This window comes from Dioscorea cayenensis, chromosome 2, assembly GCF_009730915.1.
Source record: "Dioscorea cayenensis subsp. rotundata cultivar TDr96_F1 chromosome 2, TDr96_F1_v2_PseudoChromosome.rev07_lg8_w22 25.fasta, whole genome shotgun sequence".
Taxonomy (NCBI): Eukaryota; Viridiplantae; Streptophyta; class Magnoliopsida; order Dioscoreales; family Dioscoreaceae; genus Dioscorea; species Dioscorea cayenensis.
The window spans coordinates 3,155,278-3,171,086 of NC_052472.1; positions in this window are offsets into that span (position 1 = coordinate 3,155,278).

The window sequence follows — 15,809 nt, forward strand, 5'->3', positions numbered from 1 at the left end:
TAAAAATGCTACTAATGCAAAACGTCAATTTTACCACTAATGCATGCACAGAAATCGGAAGAGGCCCGAGGTCAAAAATCAGAATAACAAATAAATTTATATAAAGTTAATTTTATTAAAATATATTATGTATTTCCTATTAATTTTCCTGCAAAATGAACAAAAATATTATTAAAATCACAAATTTACCAACTTCATCATCATTCTGACCTTCAGGAGGGTTACCAGAGCAAGGGTAGTGTGAGGTCTTTTTGGCGTTGGAGAAGCTCACCAACATGCGATTGCACCTCCGTCGTTGGTGCTTGAAGGACAAATCATGTGAAAGTAACAGCATGCATATCGAAGACGTCAATGTAGTTTTAAGTCACTTGTGACAAGCTTGCTCAATCTGCATCGCATTGTGCTCAACAAGCACCTTCGTCTTCTCATTTTATATCTTCCACTGCTCTCCAAGATAGCTCCCCCGGGGCCTTCAACCTCCATCCTTTCCTTCCTCCCTAGTCCTGTTTCTAAGCCTTGAGCGAACATTGCTAGTTTTGGTCCTTTGAAAAATATCTTTGCGAGCCCTCCTCATTTGCAAAGAGACCACTTTAGCAAAATAAAAAACTCTTCTTGTTCCTCGGTCTCAATCGATCAAGAGTTATGGCTTAAAGCAAGATATTCTATGTAATCTGCTATTTATGCAAAATTCTTAGGAAAGGCCTTACCTCTAGATCAGGCCAAACTGGCCCTGGCTAACGCTTGGAAAGGCTTGGGCTCCTTCACAGTCGTTGATCTACCAAATGGGTTTTACTTTATCAACTGTGAGTCTGCAAAAACGCAGCGTTGTTTCCTCTATAAAGAACCATGGATGGTTGCCAAAAGAATCCTCTAGTTATCACTGTGGTCTAAGAGCTTCCAACCCACCTTCAAAAAGCTTTTGTTGGCAATTGTCTAGGTTCAACTTTATCATCTTCCTATGGAGTTGTAGAGCAGCGAGATCCTTGAGGTGATTGCTTCCCAGTTCGGTCATGTAGTCAAAATTGATAAGCATACATTGGACCGAACCAGAGCGAAGTTTGCTCGGGTTTGCATTGAGTTTGATCTGGAGTAACCACTCTAGCAAGGAACTTGGGTTAAGTATAGAGGGTATTCAGTTTTTATTTTAGTTCTTTATGAAATTATCCCAGTTTTTTGTTACAGGTGCGATAGAGTGGAACATGGTGAAGCACACTGCTATTTTGTCAGCAGTCGCCGATACTTGGGGTAACATGTGCCCTTTGTTCTTGTTGAGATAAAGATGGTGCAATATGTTCCTGAGATGCAGGGTGATGAGGCAGACCAAATGCAGGATGGCATCACTGATGCTCCTGATCTGACCCCACCTTCATAAGAATTGGATGGCAGTGAGTTTGGGCCTTGGCTTAAACCTAAACGTCGTCACACTATAACTAGAGGTAGGGGTGGTGGCCGTGGAGTTTCGTGAAACCCTAACTCCAATAGACAGTTCGTAGATGATGATCGTGGAGATGACACGTGGCCTCCTATATGGGCTTCTGGTCACCAAGTGGTGGAATCTTCTCACAGGAAAGAGTCACGTGGCACTTAGGAGAAAAGAGAGGGCCATTCTCGTCCTATCCACTCTAACCTTATTGCGTCGAATCCCAATTCTAAGGTTTTTTCTGCCATTGCAAGACACATGTTGATTGATGGAGGATCTTCTGGTCTTGAGAAGATGCCTTGAGTTTCTTCTTATGATAGAGGAGCTGTTGTCATTTGGTAAAAAGCAGACTCACCCATCCACTAGCCTATCAATCATCATGTCTTGTCAAACAGGGCCACTTCGCTAGCTTCCCATACCTCTTTTGATTTTGGAAAGATAAAATGTCACCAGAGGGTCTTTTTGCCTGATGATTCTTTACAACTCCCTCAAGAAAATAACGCCGTCATCTGAACTTATGCTTATCCCTTCGCCTCAATCCAAAGACCCTAATCCTTTCGCTTTAACCTATACTCATCTCTTCGGTTTCCATCCAATCCTCAACCTTTCTTGAAGCTCTTGAGAATAGACATCTTATAGTGGTGGGCAAAATGACAGAAGCTTTAGCGGATTCTTCTCATAGTGATTAGATTATGGAAGACTCTTCCTTTGAAGACCTTGGTTCTTCTCATGAGGTGGATGATGATATGACTCTCAGTCATTATCAGAAAGATGCTAAATTAGAAGCTCTGGCTTGAAGAGCTCCTTCCAAAAGGAACACAAAGCCAAAAAAAAAGGAGAAAATCCCTGAGCAATTGATCATTTCTCTGTTTCTTTGTGTTCTTTCTTTCTCTTTATTTAGTGTTACAGATTTAAGAGTTTTTTCGTGGAATTGCAGGGGTTTCTCCAATACCAATACCATGAATAGGATTCAATAATTGATGAAAAGATAAAACCCGAATTTCATTTTCTTGTTTGAAAGCAAGACTGATATCTCTCGAATTCATAGATTCTGTTCTAGATTGAGACAGAAATGGGAATGGGCGGCCATTCCCTCCAATGGTTTCACTGGTGGAATCATGGTGATTTCACCTGGTGATTTCGTCTAGTGATGAAACATGGATTCTAACCACAGTGTATAACTCGCATGTGATTTTTGAACATAAGCATCTTTGGTGCTCTCTTTTAAAAATGTCTATGCTAAACTTTCCTTAGCTTCTTAATGGTGATTTCAATGCTATCACTAGATCTTATGCGCATAAGTGAGGTGATTATAGATGTTATGCTTCAAAATCGAATTTATTTTCAAATTTCATTATATATAACAATTTGCATGACTTGGGTTTCTCTGGTCCTACGTTCACTTGGTGTAATGATCGGATGGATCTTGCCCGCATATGGGCAAGACTGGATCGCTTCTTAGCTAGCACCAATTGGCTTCTAAAGTTCAAAAATATTACTAACCCTAATCTTCATTTTACCAATTCTGATCATGCTTTATTATTTTTAAAATCCTACAGCTATTCTAATTTTTCCAACAAAATTTTTAGGGTTGATAACTACTGGATGGAGTATGAAAGTTGTCATAACAGCGTCATCAACGCTTGGTCCTCTTAACCCTCTAATTCCCCTATGAACTCCTTTATGCAATGTGTTTCTTGAACTAAAAGTAATATTCTCTAGTGGAAGCACTCTGGTCTTAGCTATATCAATGGGGAATTGCTCAATATTCAAGCAAAGATAAAAAAAAATTGAAGAGAAGGAGGTTGTTGACTCTTCGCTAAGTAATTCGCATTCCACTTGGCTTAACGCCCTCTACAATCATCAAAATGCGTTGTTTAGGCAGCAAAATATTTTTTTGGGGTCAGAGAGCCAAGACCCAATGGATGAGTTAGGATGATTTTAATACTAGATACTATCACAATTTAGTCAAAGTTCGTTAACACAGAATCAAAATTGGAGCTATCAAAGACCTTTTGGGTAATATTTATTTCGAGCAAAAAGATATTGAAAATTGTCTTCTTGAATTTTACAAAACTCTCTGGGCTCCCTCCTCCTCTCATTCCCATGATTTCTACATTCATGTTTTACCAGATGATCTTCCTACCCTTTTTGACATAGATCGAGAGTCTCTCATTCAACCAATTTCCAAGCGAGAGGTCCATTGCACTCTTAGATCTATGTCCCGGGAGAAAAATCCCGGTCCTGATGGCTTGAATGTTGAATTCTATCTTTTTTATTTGAACTTGCTTGGGGATCAACTTTTTTTTTTTTTGCAATTTCTTATTTTTTTAACACTGGTTCCCTTCCTCATTCTTGGGGGAAAAATTATGTTGGATTGATTCCCAAAATTCCCCAACTTGTTTCTATAAAAGATTTTCGTCCCATTTCACTTTGTAATGTTTGCTATAAATTGATTTCTAAAATTCTTGCAAATCCTCTTAAGCTTTCCATTCCTTCTCTTATAGGCCAAGAGCAAAATGGGGTTCTTCTTGGGTGTGGCACTATTGACAACATTATCATAGCCTAGGAAATTGCCCACACTTAGATTCTGAAACCCAGGTTCCCCCTAGGAAGCTGTGCAAAATTGATATTGAAAAGGAATTTGATACTGCTGAATAATCGGCCATCATTGCTACCATTCAGAGAATGTGTTTCCTGACATTTGGGTTAATTGGGTCCAGTTTTGCTTTTTCTCTGCTTCTTTTTCTTTTATCATTAATGGTTGTCACACCCATCTGGATTAATAGTAGCAGAGGTGTTAGGCGGGGGGATCATTTATCTCCTTTGCTTTTCCTTCTGGTTTCCCAAAATCTTTTGTCTATTTTCAATAAAGCTATATCTATAGATTTAATTCCATGTTTAAATTCTAATCTGCCTAGAAACTTCAATCATTTGATGTTTGCTAATGATCTCCTTCTTATCACCAAAGTTTCTAGGAACAATGCCCGAAATGCCTTAAAATTTATCAAGACATCTCAGGCAAAAACCTAATTTGCATAAGTTTGCCATTTATGTTCCTTCTTGGTGTAATAGGAGACGAGCCAAGTGTGTCTCTAGAATTCTGGGGATTAGATTAGGTAACTTTCCTTTCAACTATCTCGGTGTTCCTATTTCGCCTAAGAGGTTTCTCTTGAATAAGCTTGGCCATCTTCCCATTAGAGTTAAGAGTGCCTTACATTCTTGGAACAATAGCAATCTCACCGATGCTAGCAAAGTAATCCTTCTCAATAGCACCATTTTCTCAATTCCCAATTATATCCTCTCAGAAATGAATATTCCCAATTTAATTCTAGATAATATTTCTAAACTTTGCTAGGTCCTTTCTCTGGGGAAAGAATAACAGCAATCATGGCCTTCATTCTGTGGGTTGGACAGTTACTACACTTAAAAAGTCTGAGGGGGGCTTGGGTCTTTGGGATCTTTGGATAGTTAAGCACTCGCTCATGGCCAGAAATGTTTTTTCCATCCTTAATTCTGAAAATAAGATATAGGTTGATATTTTTAATTTTAAATATAAAGGTTGGCATCTTTGGAACCCTGCTCATGTTTTTAAACCTTCATGGTTCTATAAGTCGATTTGTAATACAGCTAATTTTATTAGACCCAACATTAATTTGCTGTCTTGCAATCCTTCAAAGGTTGATATTTGGTATGATCCCTGTTTTTTAGATCTTCCAATTGCTAAAAAACCAACTTTTCTTAATATGTCTCTTGAAAATTTGGAGGAGCTTTCTTTCTCTGATTTTAAAAACTCGAATGGTTTATGCACTGAGGCTCTTGAGAATGTGTTTGGCAACACCTTAGATTGGAATTGGAATGAGAAAATCATAATTAATGAGGTGGAAAGCAACCTTTGGGGTTTAGAGACATCATTCTTACAGGGCTTCCATTGTCTCAATAGTTTATGATCATGCTCTTAAATTCAAGTCCTTTGATGAGCCATGGTTGGGTATGGGCAATTATTTGGAAACTCCCTTATGATGCCTCGTATAAAATTTTTACTTTGGAAGCTTGCTCATGGGAGACTTTCAGTTAGAGATTACCTTAATCATCTAAATATTGGCCCAAAAATTTCTTGTCCCCTTTGTGGTCTAGTGGATGAAACTACGGTTCATTTGTTTTGGAATTGCAATAAGATTCTGCATTGTTGGTATGAAGTTTTTACCCGAATTGGCTAGAATCAAAATGATATTCCCCTTCTCAGCTTTGGTTTCTGGTTTTTGATATCTATGCATTCCAAAGATGTGGATCTTCAGGCAAAAGCTTTGATTGCTATTGTTGCTTGGCTCATTGGGAAAAATAGACGCAACCTGGTTTTCCAAGGTTGTCCAATCAATTACAACAAAATTGTTGCCGGAGCTTGGTCTTTGTGTTTGAGCTTCAACAATGCTCATTTCAGAGAGATTCGTTGTCAAAGTCTCTCAAACCATTCTATAAAAATTTTCATTGATGCCTCTTGGGTCTTAAAGTCTAGCCCTTCTAGTCTTGGATTAATCATCATATCTAACTTAAATCTTATTTTGCTTGTAGGAGGTGAGGGAGAGGGAGTTACTTCTGATTCTCCCATCATAGCAGAATTAGCAACTATTAATTTTGCCCTTCATTTCTGTCACTCAAATGGTTAGTTACCTAATAGTATCTATTGTGATTGTCCAGGGGTTGTGAATCTTCTAAAAAACTTCAACATTTGTATGGCTTGGCACATCACTGAAGAATTCTCCAATTTGAAGAGAAACCTAGATTTCTTCCCTCATACTAGTGTTGATTGTATTCCAAGGGAAGACAATGATATAGCTGATGCCCTTGCAAATTTTGGATGACATAATCATCAACTTTCTCTTTTTTACTAAGGGCTTGATCGTCCTTCTTGGCTTGAAGATTCACTACAAAAAAATTGCCATATAGCTACACTTATCTATAGTGACGGCCAAATTTCGTAGCTATAAACTGTTTTTACCAACAGTACTTTAAAATTGTCAGAACAGACAAGATATTTACTGACAAATTTCGTTTCGTCAGTATAGCTATTATTGTATTCTGACTTTTATCTATAGTGACGGTCAAATTCCGTTGCTATAGACTATTTTTACCAACAATACTTTAAAATTGTTAGAATAGACAAGATATTTACTGATGGATTTTATTCCGTTAGTATAGCTATTATTTTATTCTGACTTGTATCTATAGTGACGGTCAAATTTCGTTGCTATAGACTATTTTTACCAACAATACTTTAAAACTGTTAGAATAGACAAGGTATTTACTGACGAACTTCATTTCGTCAGTATAGCTATTATTGTATTTTGACTTTTATCTATAGTGACAGTCAAATTCCGCAGCTATAGACTATTTTTACCAACAATACTTTAAAATTGTTAGAAAAGACAAAATATTTACTGATGGATTTTATACCGTTAGTATAGCTATTATTTTATTCTGACTTTTATCTATAGTGATAGTCAAATTCTGTAGCTGTAGATTGTTTTTACCAACAGTACATTAAAATTGTCAGAATAGACAAGATATTTATTGACGGATTTCATACCAACACACCTCTATGACTGTCAGAAGAAATTAAATATTTATTGATGCATATTCTTCCGTTAGTATAGTTATTGTCATATACCGATGCTTATCTATAGTGACGGTAAAATTTTGTAGGTATAGACTATTTATACTAACAAAATTTTAAGAATAAATCAAGCATTTAATGACACCTATTTTTCTATTGGTATAAATATTACTATATATTGATTCTTATCTATAGTGACGGTCAAATTGTGTAACTACAAATGGTTTATACTAATGAAATTTTATAATTATTAGAATAAATTGGACATTTGCTGATGTTTATGCTTTCGTTGGTATAAATATACAAAATATATTTTAATAAAATGTTATATATATATATATTATATTTAATTATTAAAATGATCCAACCTCACTGGATAAAACTAGTTGACATTGTAAGCATCAAAATTGAATTAAAATAAACACAAATTGAAGAAGTCTTCTTAATATCAAATTGAAGAAGTTTACTAGAAAAATAAACACAAATTGAAAAAAAAAAATATATTATCAACAACCATAATTTCTAGTAAACTTACAAAAATAAATAAATAAATAAATATTTAAGATTATATATATATATATATATTAAAAACCACCACCCTAGTAATAAAATAAAATTATAAAATTTTGTAAAAATTTTTACTAGTGATAAAAATTCAAATTATTTAAACAAGTAATTTTGAATCTACTCAGAATAAGACTGGTCTCCTCCTCCATAAAGCTTGCTCTAAATATTTTAATCCGGAATGGCTTAAACCCCTGCCTCTTAAAAAATAATGATAAGTCATAAAACAAAAAAGAAATATAAACTAAATGCAGCTTATTATTAATATTTACACTTTTTAAATGCAGCTTATTATTAATATTTACACTTTTTTTTTGTTTGAGTAAATATAGTTACATTTGTTTAAGTGTATAACATAATATATATAAACACACTAAAAATAAATGTTAAAATATGAAAATAAATACAGAAAAAAAATCTCCAAAAATAAGAAACAAAGGAGAGAGAGAGAGAGAGAGAGAGAGAGAGAGAGAGAGAGAGAGAGGAGAAAGAAGCTTGTTCAAGAAGCGAAGAGAGAGAGATGAAAAGAAAGAGGAGAAAGAAGCTTGTTCAAGAAGCGAAGGTTATCCATCTCAGTGACCTTGAAAACCCTATCAATGAACTCCGTGTCTTCCTCTCCCAACTTCCGAACACCCACCTTCTTTGGCTCATACCTCCTCCTCCTCCTCCTCCTCCTCATCCTCCACACCCGCTTCAATAACCCTAGTCCCGGAGGCGATCGTAGGTATGAAGCTTCTCGATCGCCGCCCAACGCAACGCCTCCTTGTCGCCAGCCTCATCGGACCTCCATGACGCCGATCTCCCACTCCTCCCTCACGAAATACCTCTTCCATTCCCCCACGCCCCCATCTTCATCTCCATGCTCATGCTCGACGGAGATTCCGCTAGCTCACCGGCCGGAATCCCGAGAGGAGAAGAGTGATGAGTGGGAGAGTGAAGAGGAAGAGTGATGAGCAGTAGTAGGAGAGTGACGATTAATGAGTGATGAGTGGGAGAGTGTTGTTGATTTAGAGTGTGGGATGCTTATTTGATTTCTTTGAGTTTTTCATTGATTGATATTCTGATTTTTGCCCTTGTTTTTGGTTTTTGAAGATTAAGCTATCCAAGGAGCGGGATTCACTTGCTCTGACTTCGAGGAAATTGGCTAGAGATTTGGCGAAGGTACTGCTATGATATTTTATTTATTTTGAGTTTTGATGCTTAATCTCTAGTTCGAATGCTTATTTATTTACTCCCTTAAAAACATAGCTAATCCAAACGCTCGTAGAATTTATATTTGGAAGTAAAAATCGCTCCTCAAAGACAAAAATATAGTCACTAATTTCACATCTCTACAAAGTATTATCAAATTGTTTCCCATGATAAGGTTGTTGGAATCATCATAACTCTGAAAGAAAGTGAGCAAAAATATATGCATACAATATGTGTATACAGTGATGCTTGTTATTTGTCTAGTTGATGACTTGTTGATGTCTTACATAGGCTGAGAGATTCAACCAGAGATTTACTCTCTGGTTGATGTCTTATTGTTATTTGTTACTGTTATAGTGATGCTTGGAATACTTGCCATACAGTGGTCTTAATTTCCATGCATCCATTTCAATGTTATTGTTACTATTTATATCTATAAATTGTAAGACATATAACACCGCTAAATCAAGTAATAATAGCATATAACACTTTCTCAGAGAACTCTTATTCGCAATCATTTTTAAGTGTATTGATTATTTTTGATAGGATATTAAATGTTAGTATAAATGCTTATGATCCAATATTTGTTAAAGCAAAAAACTGATCAATGATGTAGAACAGGAAGATAGAGACAATCTAATATGACCAAAAATCTAGCAAAAAAACTATATCCTTGCAAAAAAATAATTTGTACCGGTTTAATGCAAGGAAAAACTATTGCAAGCATGACTTTTGTCTGTGATATACAAAGGATATGAAAATCTTTAAGTTCTTTTCAAATACAATAAAATATATTTTGTTTGAGTCTTACCCTAAAACACTTAAAAGGTCTCTCTGTAGCTCTGGTTTGAGTTGAAGTTCCAAAATAAATGGTGCAACAGTTAGAGGAGAAATTTTAAAATCTCTATCTTGAGTTTAGAATATGAATGTACTGTTGATTCTTATCTTCTATATTCAGGTGATCCTTTATTACAATGATCTTATAAAAATCCCCTATATGGATGAACTCCACAAAAGAATAAATATGGATGATGTGAGAATGAGGTGTGCTTCTTTTGCTTGATGGGTAATCTGTACTTACATAGTTTCATGCATGTTTAGTTTCATGTGTTAGAAGAAAAACTCCTGATATGTTGCGCTCTTGTTAGTTATCTCCCTTTTATGTACATCTATTATTTTTTTGTTTTGAGAATTCTCTACATGGAGAATTCACTTAGGATTTTTTTAGTGGAAGCTTGGTTGCGGCTTTTCATTTCCTTCCTTTCTTTTGCGCCACTATGTAGAAATGAGCAAAAAGAGTTAACTTTTTATCTTTCCAATTTACTCTTGTTTTTTGTAGAAACATTTTTTACCATGTGACGATATTTTTGCCTAATTAGAAATATCAAGATATTATTGCCATTCAATCTCAAAATGTTAATTTACATTATGATTGTATTATTGACCATTGGGTTGCAATGATTTTTTGCTACACCTAAATCATAGATGATTTTGTCACCTTTTTTGTGGTTGCCTGCATATTGTTTTTAATGAATATATACTTGATATAGAGCTGATAAAGGATATTTATTGGTCTTCTGGCGTTGATGAACATGGAATAAGCCAAAAACATTTTTCAAGACATACTTCTGGATTTTATAATTTTACAATTGAAGGAAAAAAAAAACATTTCTACTATTTTTTTCCCTTCATTCTTCATTCTTCAATTTAGATCTTTTGTACATGTAAGATGTTAGTCAATGACTTGGTTTTCCCTTGCACACTCAAATATTACTTTCTGATAGAGAAGTCGAAGAAATAGGCAATTTGGATTACAATGATAATTTCTTCTTGTGATTATCATCCACAAGATAATCACAATTGACCTCGAGATTGAGAATTCAAGTAAAATTATATATTCCTAATCAACACCTTGTTGTGCATGTTTTTCTTATTGTGTCAGTTCTGCATTTATGTTAATTGTTAATATCTGTATATTGTGTCTTCAATTTCAAGTGAAGTAGAAAAGCAGCTGAGCTTGTTAGAAGAATTGGTTCCAGATTCGATTAGCAAGAACACTGAAATAACAAGAGATTATCTTTATAGGCAAGTGCTAAAATGAGAATTCACATTTAAATTTATGACAGTTATTTTTGTCTTGCATAATCAAGAGTAATACTATGAAGCTTCTTGGCATATCTTTTGTCCAAGACAACCGATATTTACTAGCAAAGATTATTATTCCTGTTCTACTAAAAACTAATTGGAGAGATAATATTCTTCTTATGTTTTCAATGATTCAAGTAGTTTCGATGATGTTTACATGTATGCTCAATGATATGTTTACTTGCAAAGCTAACACTTGTCTCATGTGTGTACAAAGATAAATAACAAATTGAATCCTCGATTTCATCTCGAGTGAGGCTTTTTGGAAGCTCAGTGAGGGTTTTGATCACTTGATATCACTAGCGTGTAATACTATTTGTACAATCTCTTTGATCATTGTTTACCCGTCTCAATAATGACCTTTTAGCCTCTATTTATCATTCATTTATCATATAAAGTAGTTGATAAATCACTGATAACTGGATGCACAAAGATCATCACGTGTACACACCATATTCTTAAAGCACAAGTGGCTTGCTAAAACATAGAGAAGAAAAAAGGAAAAAAAGAGTAACAAACAAAAGAAAACCGAAAAAGCTATGCTTCTCCAACGAACAATGAGAAGTTTTTACTTGGATCATGAAGATTAATGATCAAACGTGGGGACATGGAGATGGCGTTGTTTCCTTTTCCTCATTGCACACTTTCTCGTCCCTATTCATCTCTTTGTCCACAATTTTTTCTCAACTCTAGAGATTACTATTGCTTGCTTCACTCTCTTTGGCGCTTTTCTACCGCTTATTTTTGTTCTATATTCTCGCAAAGAAGTTACTATTAGTTTTTCCCACTTAAAAAAACTTGTTCTTCATGTTATTTGGCCATCATTGACTTTAGCAGCTACAAAGTGATCACATATTGAGGATCACGTAAGAATAATATGATGATGAAGCAGCTTATTTAATGTCATGTGTAATGCATTGTGTCTCTATTTTTCCATTAATAAAGTTGCTGGCACAGCCCATATGGTAGTAGTTTCTTATGTATTAGAGTGGATAATCAATTAATAAATTCATTTAATTAAGTGAGGTTGTGTTTGATTGGATGTCTTGGAATTTTTTTATCGAAATGGAATTACTTTTACTTTTTAATATATATATCTTATTTGTTTGGATCTTCAAAACTCCATTTATGGTTGCTATATATCAGCTTCCTGGTTTCTATGGATTTTCATGAATCTCATCATATATCGATAGGTTTTTTTGCAGGAATGGTGATTTTGGTGCGTCTTGTGTGTGTGTGTGTGCGCGCGCGTGTGTGCGTGTGTGTGGATTAGGGTTTTCTTGAGTTGTTATTTCTAGGTTTATTTGTTTGTGCAAAACATTGGATTTGAATGGATCTTGGGGGATTAGTGTATGAAACTTGATGGCGCTATTATCTTTCTGGGTTATTTGGTTCATAGTTTTCTGTGGAAATTTCAGCCATAATATTTGCCATTTCTTGTTTGATCAAAGTAATTATTGATGCTTAATGATGTAGATTATGGGTTTTTTACTAATAAAAATTAAAGATTGGATCTTCAAGATTTTTTGGCTTAATTTGTTACTCTAGTTAGGTTTATTTATTTTGTGGAATTTGATGTCCATACTATTGATTATATTTTGTATGGCTTATTGTCAAACATATATTGGCCACCAACCCAAATTAAGGTATAGTTTTAATCTGGAATAATGCCCACTAGTTATTTTTTTCTTATATATGATCTCCTTTTCTCGCTTTGTATACACCAAATTTTATGTTGTCATAAATTTTTCAACATTATTTAGATGCTTAATGATACTTCTAATTAATGGTATTGATCATGAAAAATATGTGTGCGCATGTGTAATCTTGAGTTCTTTTTAATCCATTGATTATATTGATCAAATTATGAGTGACTTATATGTGAATAGGCTCTTTCTTAACTTTATTATTTTTTTAAATTAACCCGAAAATGAAGGATGATTTATGATTTGTTAACTCAACGGAACTAACTGTTTGTGCTTTGACAACTTTGAGCTTCATTTGTACTAATCATTGATTGATTAATTATTAGTTATAACCGTGTTCTTCATAATCATATCACATATATAACTATAAACATATACAACTCTTTAAAATATTTGAATTTTATAGCTTTGTTGTTTCTTATCGTTGAATATATATATATATATATATTAATTGTTGTGAATAAATTGCATGGTTGTACTAATTTTTACTACTCTCTTTTTATGTTTGTTCGAAAATTATGGTGTATGTTTCAACAAAGCGTAAAGGTGAGCCTCGTGGTGTTCAAGTTGTAAGTCCAGACTTCATGTTTTTACTTATGCTAGACCGGATACTCCATGGCATAAAAGTAATAATATATTGCTATTATCATATGTTTAGGAATATGTGTTTATAATAATGTTTGCAGTGCACAAGTACTTGGTGAGAGTTTGAAGGAGATGTTGAGGAGTACTCGAGATAAAGAAATTGTCGCAAAGGAGATGGTGGAGAAGTTGATGGGAAAAAGAGTGAAGGTTGAGAATGATAGGTTGCCAAACACCTGGGTGTGACTCGATCTGGGAACACATGATCGAGTTCAAACTATGTTGAAACGGACACCGAACTCGGTTATTATATATATATATATATATTATTTTGATGAAACTTGTTATTGGTCTTTTAATTTAGCATTTTTGATGGGAAATGTGGAGTGTTTGGGATCAAAAGAGTACAAGGGTATTGGCAAAAGGAAAACATGATGGAGAAACATGTTTCTATGAGAAGTACTTGAGGAAGGAGTGTGGAAAGAGCATAGTGTGCGAATACTATTTAGGTGTTTGATTGGTTTATGTTTTTTTGTGTACATTATTTTTTTAGTTTAACAAAGAATCTGCTTTGGCTTTCTCAAGCACTATGAGCTTGCTGTTGTTGGAAAATTTATCTCCGATTGGAAATTTATCAGCGCGATCAATGAAGGATTTATTTATGTGTCTTTTGATTTAATCAATAAAATTGTTTTTTATATTGTTATTTATCATTTTTGTTTTTATTTATTACCAGGTGAAAAATATTATAAATTATATAATATGCAAAAAATGTATAGGTATAATGATGATATTATCAAAAAATTTCATCACTATAGATATACCGACTGGATATTACCTCAAGAAAAAAACTTTTTAGAAATTATCATATAGATAAACCCGACTATATTATTCGTCAAGAAAAACTTTTAGAAATTTAATGATTATAGACATACCGACCAGTATTATCCGTCAAGAAAACTTTTAGAAATTTAATAATCACTATAGATATACCGATGGTATTATGTGTCAAGAAAAACTTTAAGAAATTTAATCATTATAGATATATTGACCAGATTATCCGTTAGTAAAAACATTTCAAAATTTCATCACTATAGATATACCGATGCAAAGATATCCGTCAAGAAAAACTTTTTTCAAAAATTTCATCAATCGTAGATATACCCGATCGGTATTATCCGGTCACGCAAAAAATTTAACAATTGATTTTAAAAAGGATAAAGTGACGGCATCTCCGCCAATATAGGTTATAGTTACATACTCACGTCGCCTGCAGACATTTCGATGGGATATTGCAACAAATGTAATTTTTGTCAATATAAGTCTATAGTGCCGAAAGATAATTTGATGAAAATTTCATTGTTGCAATAGGGTTCATGGTCGCTTCAGATAGCATGAAAAATGGCTATAGTGACAAATATTGAGGTTTTAGTGACTGAATTTTTAACCGTCACTATATAACAATGTAGTGATTGTTGCCCTAAGAAGACACTTTGTTTTTAAATTTTCTTTTGAGCCTTTTGCTCTTTGTTCAACCTCAAGGGCAACTCATCTAGTTTCTTAGATCCAACAAGGTGACATATCAATCTAGAAAACAAAAACCTCGTTAGCACATTCTCATTGCTCGAGGCAATAATACCGCAAGTACCGTAACTATGCTAACAAAGACGCTTATAGTGATGGAAAGAAAATGTGTTTTTTAAAATCTCAAGAACACAAAATAGCCAATATAATGAAAAGCAACTAAATTAGGCGTAAGTATGGCTTGGTCGTGAATACTAAAAACTAATATATAATTCCCCCTGCCCATGTAAGCGTATAAATTATGGAAAGGTTCACTAAAAGCGGATCTCGTGAATACCGAAAAAGCAATATTAATGAGTCGATGTATGGCTTCGCTCTAGTTTTTCCCAAATTTCAACCTTAGCTCTTTTAATTTGCACCAACTTGCAATTGTGATGGTTTTTTTCTCATCCACGGTGACTCAATGATGCTCTCAAAATAGAAAGAATTAGAAATGTATCAACCGCACTCTATTCTGCTTTTGACACCCCTTTCAGGCGGCTACCGGTCGCCTTCGCACACACAGTAGAATTATAAAAATTTATTTCTGTGGAAAAATTTTCAAAGTAGAATATGGTACGACAAACTTAGAGATTATTGAGCTAACCATATTCAATAGAATTTCATCACGTAATTAAAAACTTCATGCAACACCGCAGATTGTTCATGAGCGTAAACCTAGTATAAAACAACAACATGGTTTATATATTAGTAATACTCTATCATCATACAAAATTTAATATATTACAATATTTACGATACATGGATCATCAGAAAATGGGTATCAACAGCATGATTTTGTTAGAGAGTGAGAGGAAGAGAGAAATGCTTGAACCATTGATCTCAATGGACAAGCTCATGTATAAATAGATGATGAAGTGTACAGTACGTATAGTGTACATGGTCTATACTCGAGATATACATACACATATATACATGTATCTAATATCACTCCTCAAACTCAAGACGGATCATACGTCCGGAGTTTGATAACATGAAAAGATGCCGATCGCGAGTCTCGCTT